At 42.6% G+C, this 12,317-nt stretch overlaps 1 protein-coding gene across 7 annotated transcripts in view; it reads left to right on the top strand.

The window, feature by feature from the left end:
- The window catches only part of BICD2 (BICD cargo adaptor 2), a 100,726-nt gene that overhangs the window by 21,580 nt on the left and 66,829 nt on the right, over positions 1–12,317 (top strand). The window lies entirely within an intron of this gene.

Here is a 12,317-nt window from a genome sequence, read left to right as displayed (position 1 = left end):
TTGCCTGTTTCGCTTATGGGCTTGGGTTTTGTCACCTGCCTTAGCACTGGGCTGGGTATTCCACACACATGCCCCAGTTTACAGCCAGCTCAGTGAGGGGGAAGGACCTGCTGGGAATCAGCCAGGACACGCACCCAGGTAGCAGGCTCCATGGTTCTCATACCTGCTCTTCTGCCCTGTGGGTTCTGGGGGGACTTCCACGGCCAAGGACGAAAGGGGCTTCTTGTCCAGGGCTCAGGCATGGTGTAAGGACCCACTCTTTGGCCACTCTTGTTCTTGCACCTAGAGAACCCCGCCCCCCACATTTTTTCATGCTCTGACCTGATGCATGTTTCTGCCTCTGTACCTGGCTCAGGTATGGGCCTGTCCAGCATATGCTTACAGTTTATAATGAGTCACAGAAGATGGGTGTCAGGTGATGACGAGGTGCCGGCCCCTTACAGGTCACACCTGGCCCTCAGCCTGGTCTTATAAAGAATGTTTTACTCAGTCTTGTAGATATCTACGCTGCTTTCAAACCACAGCAATGGAGTTGGGAGTTGTTGTGACAGACTCCATGCCTGTGTGATGGTTAATTTTCTGTCACCTTGGCTGGGCTGAGGGATGCCCAGATAGCTGGTGAAACATCGTTTCTGGGTGTGTCTGTAGACGGTGTTTCTTGAAGACACCAGCATTTGATTTAGTGGATGCCTCCCCACTGTGGGCAGCATCCTCCAGTTTGTTGGGGCCCAGATGGAACAAAAGGCAAAGGAAGGGCGAATTCTCTTTCTTGAGCTGGAATGTCTGTCTTCTGCCCTTAGATGCCAGAGCTTGTGGCTCGGGCCTTTGAACTCAGACTGAATTACACCACTGGCTTTCTTGAGTCTCTATCTTGCATGCAGCAGATGGTGGGTGTGACTTAGCCTCCCTAACCAGCTGAGCCAATCCCTATAATCTCTCTCTCCCTTTCCTACCCCTTCTCCCGCTGTCTGTCTGTCTATCTATCATCACCGCCCCCCCGCCCCAACTCCATTCTGTCCATATCCTCTTGGTTCTGTTCCTGTGGGAAACTATGACTAATATAGATTTTGGTACCAAGAGTATGGAGCTACTTGGAGTCTCTTCCTGTTTGCCTTCCTGTTCTCATCCTCCCATCCTTGTCTCTGCTCTGGACCCACCACCCAGAGGGGTTGCTTGGCTTCTTCCTTGGGGGTGGGTTGAGGTCTAGGGCCAGGACCTCTCCAAAGGGACCTTCTCTGCCTGTGCCCTGAGCTGGGCAAGATAGGAAGAGGCAGATGGGGCCTTTTGCCTGGAAAGTCCACACACTCCCCATGGACACCAGGGATCTCATCGGGTTGGTCTCATCGGGTTGCTGACTGACCCTTGTATAGGCCTAGCACCCAGCGACTCTCTCTGAGCCCCAGGTCTCATGCCCATGGACCCAAGGCTGTGGCCCCAGCATCATACCAGCCTGCTTTCCTGTTTGTGTTCCAGCAAATTTTACCTGCAGAACCACATTTGAGCCAGATGTGCCTGTGGGGCTGCAGTGTGCCAAGCCCTGTTCTAGGAGTGCTTCTCCTCAGGTGGTCAGTAGAAGCCTGTTTTCTGTAATTGTAATCTCTGCTTCTGTGTCTGCTTCTGTCTCTGGATCTGGCCTCCTCGATATGGTGGGGGCCCAAGGATCTGGTGGGGGCCTAGGCTTGATCCTGGACAGCACAGCACTTCCCATGTGCTGCTTCTCTGGGGACCTTCAGAGGTCTTAGCATGTTGATGGTAGTTGGAAATGCTGGCTCTGGAGGTGTTGGTTCCACTGGAGGCAGGAGGAGAGCTGCCCATCCCTTAGTGGGCCCCAGCCCCTGTGGTAGCAGAGGTTAGTGTGTTGCAAGAATGTCCTCATGGGAGCCCCCTCTTCACCAAGCCCCCATCCTCATCAGTGGTTGCTAACTTACTATTTTCTCTAGTGCAGCACTCCCCCAGTTGGAATTGCTCACTCAGCTCCCTCTGTGTACCATTCCGTGGGTACCGAATCCTAGGCCCCACCTCTCGTCACCTTGTTCAGGCTGCATCACCCTCTTCTTGGGGGCAGTTGCTACTGCCTCACCACACCGCATTGCTGGCACTCTCCTTGTATTTGGGGCTCACTCATCCTGGACCTCTGGGTCCTCCTGACTACCTCCTTGCTCTTGTTGTGGTGGTTCAGACCCAGCCTCCATGCCCCTCCCACCGACACCTCCCAGACCCCTTTTTCCCCATGCCTGGAGGACTGGATTCTGGATTCTTGGATTCAGACAGTCCTTATCCAGGCTGGGTCTAGGGGGTTGGTATGGGGGAGCTTGGAGAGGGACTCCTAGGGGGAAAGCTGAGGTTGAGTGGGGATGAGAGGAGAGGGATGGGCTGGGTGGGAGCAAGGAGCATGCTGTATAGGGTGCGCGTGTGTGCGTACACATATACATGCTTGTGTGTGAGCAAGGGTGTGTATGTGTGAGAGAGACTAAAGGTGTATGTATGGGTGGTCCACGGGTATGTGTGTGAAACAGGATGTGTGTGAGAGGGCAAGACCGTATGGCCAGAGTGTGGGGGGCCCTAGAGAGGAGAGTGGGAGCTCTCTTATAGGGAGGTGGCATACATGGGGTGAGAACTGCATGGGCTCTGGTTACTGAATTATAACTGATTAAATTCTTACCATGCACCCAGGTTACGGAGGAGGAAATTGATGCGTGCCGTGGTGGATGGCTGCCCAGAGCCTGAACCTCATGATGGGAACCCAATGTATCCTGTCTCTGTGGATTCTCACCCTGGTCCCAGAGCCCTCACCAGGACCCTAGGCCATCATTGGAAAAAGCCCCCAGGCCCGACTTCCTCCTTACCCAGTCCTCTGCTTCCTCCTTTGGGCCTTCCTCTCTGGGCCCTCCCCACTGTCTCCAAGTCTCCAGCTACCCACCAGGCTCCCAGTGTTTCTAAAGAGCCAGGGACCTCCTGCCCGGCCTTGTGCTCATGCTGCTGCTGCCTGCTGTTGCTGCTCCTCCTTCCTCCTCCTCCTCCTCCTCCCTCCTCCTCCTCCTCCTCCTCCTCCTCCTGTTGCTGCTGCTGCCCCTCTGCACCCACTTTCCCACCATGCCAGGCTTTGAAATCCCCCAGACTCCTCCTCTCTGGCCTGAAGCTTGTCCTGGCTTCCCCACCCGCCAGTCCCCAACCCCAACACATCTGGCCCTGGCCCCAGGTGTTTGTGCAGGGTCCACATTTGTGTGGGTGAACTTGCAAGGAGGCCGATTGTGACCTCATGCTTGAGCTCACCAGGCTGTGTCAGGGCTTGCCCCGTCTGGGCAGCTTCAGAGCAGTAGGCAGGGCGTGGGCTGGGAGTCTTCGTCAGGAACAGCAAGCAGTCAGCCTGCCCACACCAAGGCAGCCCCTGGAGGGATATCACAAAAACACTGCCACTGCCTCCTGGAAGCCCAGACAAGTGTCCTATAGTCCAGGAGGCATTACCCTTCTTCCCCAGAGCAGCTGGGGAAGTTTGTGGGCTGGGCTGGGGTGGAGGCCCAGGCTGGATCCCCTTCTGGATGATTATGGGTGGAAGGTGTGCGGTGAGGCAGGGGAAGCTGCAAGGACAAGCACACCCACAGCTGGACTCTCCAGTCATTTGGTTAATGTCACTTCTCTGAGTGCTTCCCAGGATGGGGAGGCATGTTCCGAGACGGACTTAAGGTCGCACAGGATGGTGCGAGGCAAGAGTGAGGATGCTTTGGTCAGAAAGAAGTACAGACAGGTGGGCTGAGTGACCAGGGACACGGTCTTCACCTCTCTGACCCTCATCCTGGCCTGTGACTGGGGCAGTGATGGGGACTCCTAAGTTTACATTCTCCAGATTGGGGGTAGGATGCTTCAAAAACATCTCAGTTGTTGTCTTAAATAGCTTTACTGAGGTATAGTTGACGTATAGTAAATTGCATATACTTAAAGTATTCAGTTTGATAAGTTTTTATATGGGTGTATACTCATGAGATTAACAGCATCATTGATATAATGAAGGTATCCATCACCCTATGTTTCCTGGACCCATTTTTAATCTCTCCCCTCTTCCTCCCCAGGTGACCTCAATATACATTCGTTTACATTTTCTAACATTTTATGTAAATGAAATTATATAGATATATTGTGTTTTTTGTCTGGCTTTCTACTAAACATATTTTTAACATAAATCTGTGTTGATGTGTGTATCAGTAGCTGCTTCCTTTTGATTGCTGAGTACAGGCATACCTCAGAGATGTTGCAGGTTCAGTTCCGGACCACTGAAATAAAATAAATATATAAAGTGAGTCACGATCTTTTTGCTAGTGAAGGATGTTGCCTTCAATTTGTAAAAAAAAAACTTGCAACATCTGTGAAGCTCAATAAAATGAGGTATGTCTGTAGTAGTTTGTTGTATGGCTGCACCATAGTTTTTTTTTTTTAAATCTATTTTCCTGTTGATAGTCATTTAGTTTGTTTTGTTTTGGCTGTTACATGTGTTCCTACATGAGTTTTTGTATGGGCATATGCTTTCATTTCTCTTGGGCAAATAACCTAGAGATGGATGGCTATGCCATATATCAGATACCTGCTTAAATTTTAAGAATCTGCCAAATTCTTTTCCCAAGTGGTTGTACTACTTTACATCCTTCTCTACCCCAACAGTGCTGGGGAGTTAGCATCAAGCATTTTAATCTTCAAAATGCTAAAATCTACATATTCTAGTAGATATGTAGTAGTATCTCATGCTAAAATATACATATTCTAGTAGATATGTAGTGGTATCTCGTTGTAGTTGTCATTTTCCAATGTTGAGCATCTTTTCATGTCATCCTTTCTCATACCTATATCTTCTTTGGTGAAGTATCCAGTTGGTTTGCCCATTTTTTATTGAGTTGATTTTTTACTGAGTTTTAAGAGTTCTTATTTTCTAGGTACAAGTTTTGTTTTTTGTTTTTTTGTTTTTAATCAGATACCTGATTTACAAAGATTTTCTCTTAGTCTATTACTTGTCTTTTCATTCTCTTGTCTTTCAAACAGCTTAAGTTATTAGTTTTAAAGTCTGAATTACTAGTTTTCCTTTTATGGGTCATGTCCAAAGTCATGAACATTTTCTCTTGTTTTATACTCAAAGTTTAAGTCTGTGATGCATTTTTAATTAATTTTCATATATGCTGTAAGGTATGGTTAGGTATCTCTTTCCCAAGTTGCCTTTATACCTTTGTCAAATCAGTTGGCCACATGTGCAGGTCTTTTTCTGGATTTTCTATTCTGTTCAGATCTGTTCGTCTTCTTTATGGTAATACTATACAATCTTAATTACTAAAGCCTTATAAATATTGAAATCGGGTAGTGTTAGTCTTTCTACTTTGTTTTTGTTTGAATCATTTTGATTATTCTAGGTCCTTTGAATTTCCATATAAATTTTAGAATCAGATGGTCAATTTCTACCAAAAAATGCTGGGATACTGATTGGCACTATGATGAATTGAAAGATCAATTTGTGAAGAATCGGCATCTTAAGAATATTGAGTCTTCTGGCCTGTGAACAAGGTATAAGGTATATCTCTTCATTTATTTAATTTCTATCAACAGTATTTTGTGGCTTTTAGTGTATAGGTCTTGTACATCTGTCAGATTTAAACATAAGCATTTAATAATTTTGATGCTATTGTAAATAGCATATAAAATTGTTCACTTTCTGATTGTTCATTCCTAATATATTGAAATAAGTTTGATTTTTGTATATTGATCTTGTATCTTGCAACCTAGCAAAACTCATTTATTAGTTCCAGTGGCTTCTTTATAGATTTCTTTGGATTTTCTAAATACAGATTTGTGTGTCATATGATTAAATATAGTTTTACTTCTTCCTTTTCAATCTAGATGCCTTGGTTTTTCTTGCTTCATCGTACTATATAGGCTGAGAATTCCAGGACAATGTTGAACAAAAGTGGGGAAGCTCAGTTTTTCACCATTAAATAGTATTAGCTATAAGATGTTTGGAAGATGCCCTCTATCAGATTGAGGAAGCTCTCTTTTGTTTGCTCAGAGTATTTATCAGGGATGGATGCTGAATTTTGTCAGATCGTTTTCCTGCATCTTTTGAGATGATCATATGGATTTTCCTTTTTGTTTGTTAATATGCTAAATTACACTGTTTTTTTTTCCCTCTCCTAATGTTAATCAATTCTGCATTCTTTAGATAAGTTCCACTGTATCATTATTCCTTATCCTTTTTATAGATTAGTGGATTCTATTCAACAAAATTTTGTGAAGAGTTTTTTGCATCTGTGTTCATCTGGGATATTGGTCTGTAGTTTTTTTTATACTGCCTTTGGTTTTGGTTACAGGGTGATGCTGGCCTCATAAAATTAGTTGTAAACTATTTCTTTTCAGTTTTCTGGAATAGTCTGTGTATAATTGGATATATTTCTTTCTTAAATGTTTGGTAGAATTCACCAGTGAAGCCATCTGAGCCCAGCTTATTCTGTGTGGGTTTTTAACAACTTCACATTCAGTTACTTTGATAGATAATCCAGGTTATCTGTTTTTTCTTGAGAGGATTTTGGTAGTTTATGTCTTTCAAGGTATTTGTTCTTTTTATCTAAGTTACCAAATTTATTGGCGTAGAGCTGTTCCTGATATTTCCTTATTCTTTTTAATATCCGTACTGCTGTCACTTCTCATTCTTGGTTTTCGTAATTTGTAAACTGCCTTCCCTACTCCTGACCACACACCATTTAGTCTGGCTAGAGGTTTATCAATTTGACTGATTTTTTTTTTTTCCCAGAGAACTTGCTTTTGGTTTAATTGTTTTTTCTCTGTTTTTTCTATTTCATCGATTTCTACTCTGATCATTATTATTTCTTTTTCTTTGGGTTTCATTTGTTTTTGTTTCCTTCCTTCCTTCCTTCCTTCCTTCCTTCCTTCCTTCCTTCCTTCCTTCCTTCCTTCCTTCCTTCCTTCCTTCCTTCCTTCTTTCCTTTTTCTATTTTTTTTAATTTTTATTGAGGAAAACATATAAAGCACAAATCATAAGTGTGAATTTTTGTTAACTGAACACATTCATACAACAAACACCCAAGTCAGGAATCAGAGAAGCCCCTCTTGAGGGCGCTCTCAGTAACTAACCCTCTCCCAGCCTGAAGGTCACCACCACTGCCCTGAATTCTACCAGCATAGGTTAGTTTTACTTATTCTTGGAACTGTATACATAAAAAGGAATCACATAGTATATATTCTTTTGTGCCTGGCTTCTTTCACTCAGCATTGTGTGAGATTCTTTTCTGTTGTCTATATAATAATAATTTACTCATTTTCATTTCTGTGTATTCTGTCTTCTGACTGTATCACAGTTTTTCCTTCTGTTGACAGATACTTGGGAACTTTGTGGTTTTGGGTTTTTGTAAATGATGCTCCTATAAACATGTCTTATCATGCACACGTGTAAACATTCCTCTCCAGTAGGGGTGGGAATGCTGAATGGTAGAACAGGTGTGTGCTTACTGTTAATAGATACTGTTTTCCTAAGTGGTTGTACCAGTTACATTTCCACTACCATGATGATGAGCGTTCATAAGGGTTTTAGGCAGGCCTTGACAATCTGTGTTCTGGTCCACCATTGATGCTATCCAGTGTCTGTTGAGTGACTGAGTGAGACGCAAGACACTGGCTGAACTGAACTGAACTGGGGCTGGCTGAACTCTCATCAGAGACCATCTTGTCCCAAAGACTCACCCAAACAAGAAAGGCCCTCCCCTAAGGAATGCACAGCCTATACAGAGGGTTTAAAACTGCTCCAGTGGGGTTTTGGGGTTCTTTATTCAGTACTAGGGAACTTGTGGTGTCTGGGACATGGCGGTGAGGAGCATGGTAGCCATCAGGCAGACTTGAAGGCCTTCATCTCTTGGCCTGGAGGAACCCCATGAACCATTTGGGTAAAGGCCTAGAGGAGTCTTATTTGATGAAATCAAGCATGGTGAGCTAGGGTGAACACCAGACTCTTACCAGCTTTGTGTACCAGGGCACCCAGGCTCTTGGCCTTAAGACCCTCAGTCTGCTCATCTTTTGAAAGGGTTCAACTCCTCAGGGCTGATAGCTGTGCCTTGAGCTTTGCACATAGTTTTTAAGATGGAAGCTGAGGTTATTGATTAGATTGCTCTTTTTTCCTAACAGTCATAAAGTGTTGTAAATATCCTTCTGAGTACCTACTTGCTTTTGTGGCATCCCACAGATTCCTATATTCATTTCATTTTCATTCAGTTAAAAATACTTTCTAGTTTCCATTTTGAATTCTTTTTTGACCCACGAATTACTTAGAAGTCTGTTATTTAGTGGCCAAATATTTGGGGATTTTCTAGATGTCTTTTGGTTGTTGATTTCTCATTTAATTCCCTTTGGTCAGAACTCATACTTTTTATGGCTTGAATCCCTTTAAATTTGAGACATGAGTTTGGTCTGCCTGGGTATAAGGCATGGAAAGAATTTATGTGTTGCTGCTGTTGACTGGTCAAATTAGTTAGTAGTGTTGTTTGTGTCTTCCATATCCTTATTGATCCTCTGTTTACTTGTTCTAGGAATTGTTGAGATAGCTGTTGAACTCTCCTAACTTTAATATTGGATTTGTCTATTTTTGCAGTTCTATCAGCTTTTGCTTCATGTATTTTGAAGCTCTGTTATGAGATGTGTAAACATTTAGAATTATTATGTTCTCTTTGTGAATTAATCTCCTTATTGTGAAATGATCTATCTCTGGTAATATTCTTTGCTGTGAAATCTACTTTATCCAGTATTAATAGAGCCATTCTAGCTTTCTTTTGATGAGTGTTAGCATGCTTTATCTTTTTCTATCCTTTAACTTTTTAAAACAATTATATTTTAACAGCTTTATTTATGTAATTTACATACCATACAATTCACTCATTTCCAATGTATAATTCAGTAGCTTTTAGTATATTCACAGAGTTGTGTATCTGTCACCACAACCAATTTTAGAACATTTTCATTAGCCCCCAAAGATACCTCATACTCCTTAGCTATTATCCCCTCCAACTTCCCAACCCCACCCCCAACCCAGGGCAACCATTAAATAACTTTGTCTCTATAGGTTTGCTTGTTTTGGACATTTTATGTAAATGGAATCATACACTATGTGGTCCTTTGTGATTGGCTTTTTCACTTAGCAGAATTTTTCAAGATTCATGTATTTTATGCCATGTGTCAGTAATTCATTTCTTTTTATTACCAGGTAATACTCCATTTTATTTGTCCATTCATCAGTTGGCGGACATTTGGGTTACCACTTTTTGGCTAATATGAACATTTGTGTACAAGTTTTTGTATTGATGTATGTACTTATTTCTCTTGGATCTATACCTAGGATTGAAATTGCAGGATCATATGATAATTCTTTAACTTTTGGAGGCTCTACCAGGCTGTTTTCCACCACAACTAAACCAATGTTTTTCCGTATCTTCACTAGCACTTGTTATTTTCCTTTTTTTTATTTTTAATTACTGTCATCTTAGTGAGCGTGAGGTACTATCTCATTTTGGTTTTAATTTGCATTTCCCTAATGTCTCCTGATGTTGAGTATCTTCTCATGTGCTTGTTGGCTGTTTATCTTTTTTGGCGAATGTCTATTCAAGATCTTTGTACATTTTTTAATTGGGTCATTTATCTTTTTATTGTTGAGTTACAGAGTTTTTTTTATATGCTCTGGATACTAGACCCTTATTAAATATAAGATTTGAAAATATTTTGTTGTGTAGGTTGTCTTTTCACTTGATAGTGTCCTTTGATACACAAAGTTTTAAATTTTGATGAAGTCCAGTTTCGCTATTTTTTCTTTTTGTTGATCATGCTTTTAGTATAACACATTTAGTGCCAACAAGGTCATGAAGCTTTATCCCTGTTTTTTTCTGAGCATTATAGTTTTAGTTCTTATATTTAGGTCTCTGATCCATTTTGAGTTAATTTTTTATGTGATGTATATGATCCATCTTCATTTTTTTTTGCATGTGGATTTCCCTTTGTCCTAGCACCATTTGTTAAAAAAACTATCCTTTCATTATTGAATTATCTTTGTGCCCTTGTCAAAAATAAATTGATCACATATGTGAGGGTTTATTTCTGGACTCTTCTGTTCAATTGGTCTATATCGCTCATCCTTATGCCAGTACCACTCTATTGTGATCACTGGAGCCTCATACTAAGTTTCGAAATCGAGAATTTAGGCTTCCCACTTTTGTTCTTTTTCGATGTTGTTTTAGGCATTCTGGGCCCCTTGCAATTCCATATGAAGTTCCATTTCTACAAAAAACTCCATTGGGATTTTGATAGGGGTTGCATTGAATCTCCAGCTAATTATTTTTTAAAGGATTTAAATAATAAGAAAAACGTCTTTTATATTTATCAGCGTAGTTTCACTCCTCCTTGTAAATCTAGATTTCCATCTGGTATTGTTTTTTTTCTGCCTGAAGGATTTTATTTAACATCTTGTAATGCAGATCTGCTGGTGATAAAATCTTTTCAGCTTTTGTATGTCTGAAGTCTTTATTTCACCTCTATTTGTAAACCGTTTTCACTGGGTATAGCACTCTGGTTAATAGTTTTGTTTTGTTTTGTTTTCTTTTTTTTTTTTTCAAGAAATCGCTACACTGGCCATGCTTGTCGGAGAAATCCACTGTCGTTCTTATGTTTGCTTCTCTGTAGTAATGTATTCTTTTTCTCTCTTGCTGATTTTAGTATTTTCTCTATATTACTGGTTTTAAAGTATTTTTTCTATCCTCATTTCTTTTCTCCACCAAACCCACAGACTCTAGGTATTATTAGGCTCCTTGAAGTTCCACAAGCTCAGTCACGCTGTTTGGTGTTTTAGTCTCTTTTTTTTCCTCTTTGTGCCTTTCGTTTTGGGTAGTCTTATTGCTGTTTCTTCATATTTACTCATATTTTCTTTTGTGTTGTATAATCTGTTAATCTCATCCAGTGCCTCTTTCATCTCACATGTTGTCACTCCACTTTCTGTACCTTTGGCATCCTGAGCCTGTGGAATCAGTCCTGCCCTGTCTCCCAGCTCTGTCACTATGTCATTCTTAAATCCCCACATCCTTGCAGGGCTGTTCTTCTGCCCATTTGTGGGCGGTATCACCTGTGTTAGGATGCTGGGCTCTGGATTTTACATGTTGGGAGATGGCACTGTTATTCCTGTGTGTGTTCTTGTACTTTGTTCTGGGATGTAGTTGGATCCTTTCAGGTTTTGCCCTTAAACTGTTGGTCAGGGCCAGAGAGCATTTATCTAATTCCACTTTGGCCAAGGACTGTGCAAATGATGGGATGGTTCCCTCTGTCCTGCTGGTGGCCCTTTTCCAGCCTCAATGGCTCACTCACAGGCTTGCACCGACTGTCCACTATGAGGAATCAGAGTCCCTCTGTCTGCAGGTCTGCCATCATTGCCACCTATCCACCATCTTCCAGCACCTCCTCCTCTGCTCAGGCCTGCGAGCCGCTTCATACTCTTTCTGCTCTGTGGCCGGAGGAATGAAGATTGTCGTGGAGCTTGCCTACACCTGTCTCTCACTACCTGATGTCTATTGGCTTGAAAACCATTGCTCAATCACATCAACTTCCCAGTTATTTTTAGTTTTTCCACATGAGAGGTAGATTCAGTCCCTGTAACAGCCTTGTCTGGCAGAGATTGCAAGTCTCCATCTCCATTGTCTTTGAAAAGCTGCTTAGGTGCTCAGGGGGCCCCCTGTTGGGAGGTGGGCCTAGGCAAGATTTAGGCTGAAGCTGGCAGGCCTATACCTGTGTGTCCTTGCTTGTTGTGGCGTTTAGCTGTCCCACCTCTGGACAGCCTCTGAGGGTGATATGATGCCTTGTGAGATGTCTGCATTCCAGCTAGAGGTTCATAAGTGTGTTCTGTTCTTTTCACCCAGTTAGGCTTGTCTGGAGGTTTGGAGATACACCGCAAGCTGACCAATGCTTTCCTGAGCTTCTGGGCGCCTGGCAGGTTCTGGCAGGCCCAGGGCTGGTGTACAGCTGGGAGTCAGAGCTGCTACTCAGGAAGAGGCAGGTCCTGCATAGACATGGTTTATGCTTTAGGCTTTTCCTGGGGACAGCAACAGAAATCACAAGGCTGAGCTGACTTGCTTTGGAAAGAAACCGGTGTCTTCATAGAATGACTGTGTTGGTTGGTGGCTGGGGCAGATGAGCAAGACACACCCTTGAAAGGGTGAGCAGTTATCCTGACCAGATCATACTTCATTTAGCTAGTCTCCCACTGCAGAGAAAGGAGTTACTTTCTACATTTTGATTTTTTATATTAT

The sequence above is a fragment of the Pteropus medius genome, unplaced genomic scaffold (assembly GCF_902729225.1).
Source record: "Pteropus medius unplaced genomic scaffold, Ma_sr-lr_union100, whole genome shotgun sequence".
NCBI classification, from domain to species: Eukaryota; Metazoa; Chordata; class Mammalia; order Chiroptera; family Pteropodidae; genus Pteropus; species Pteropus medius.
Note: the sequence above shows the minus strand (reverse complement) of the source record. Positions and strands in the feature narration are given on the sequence as shown.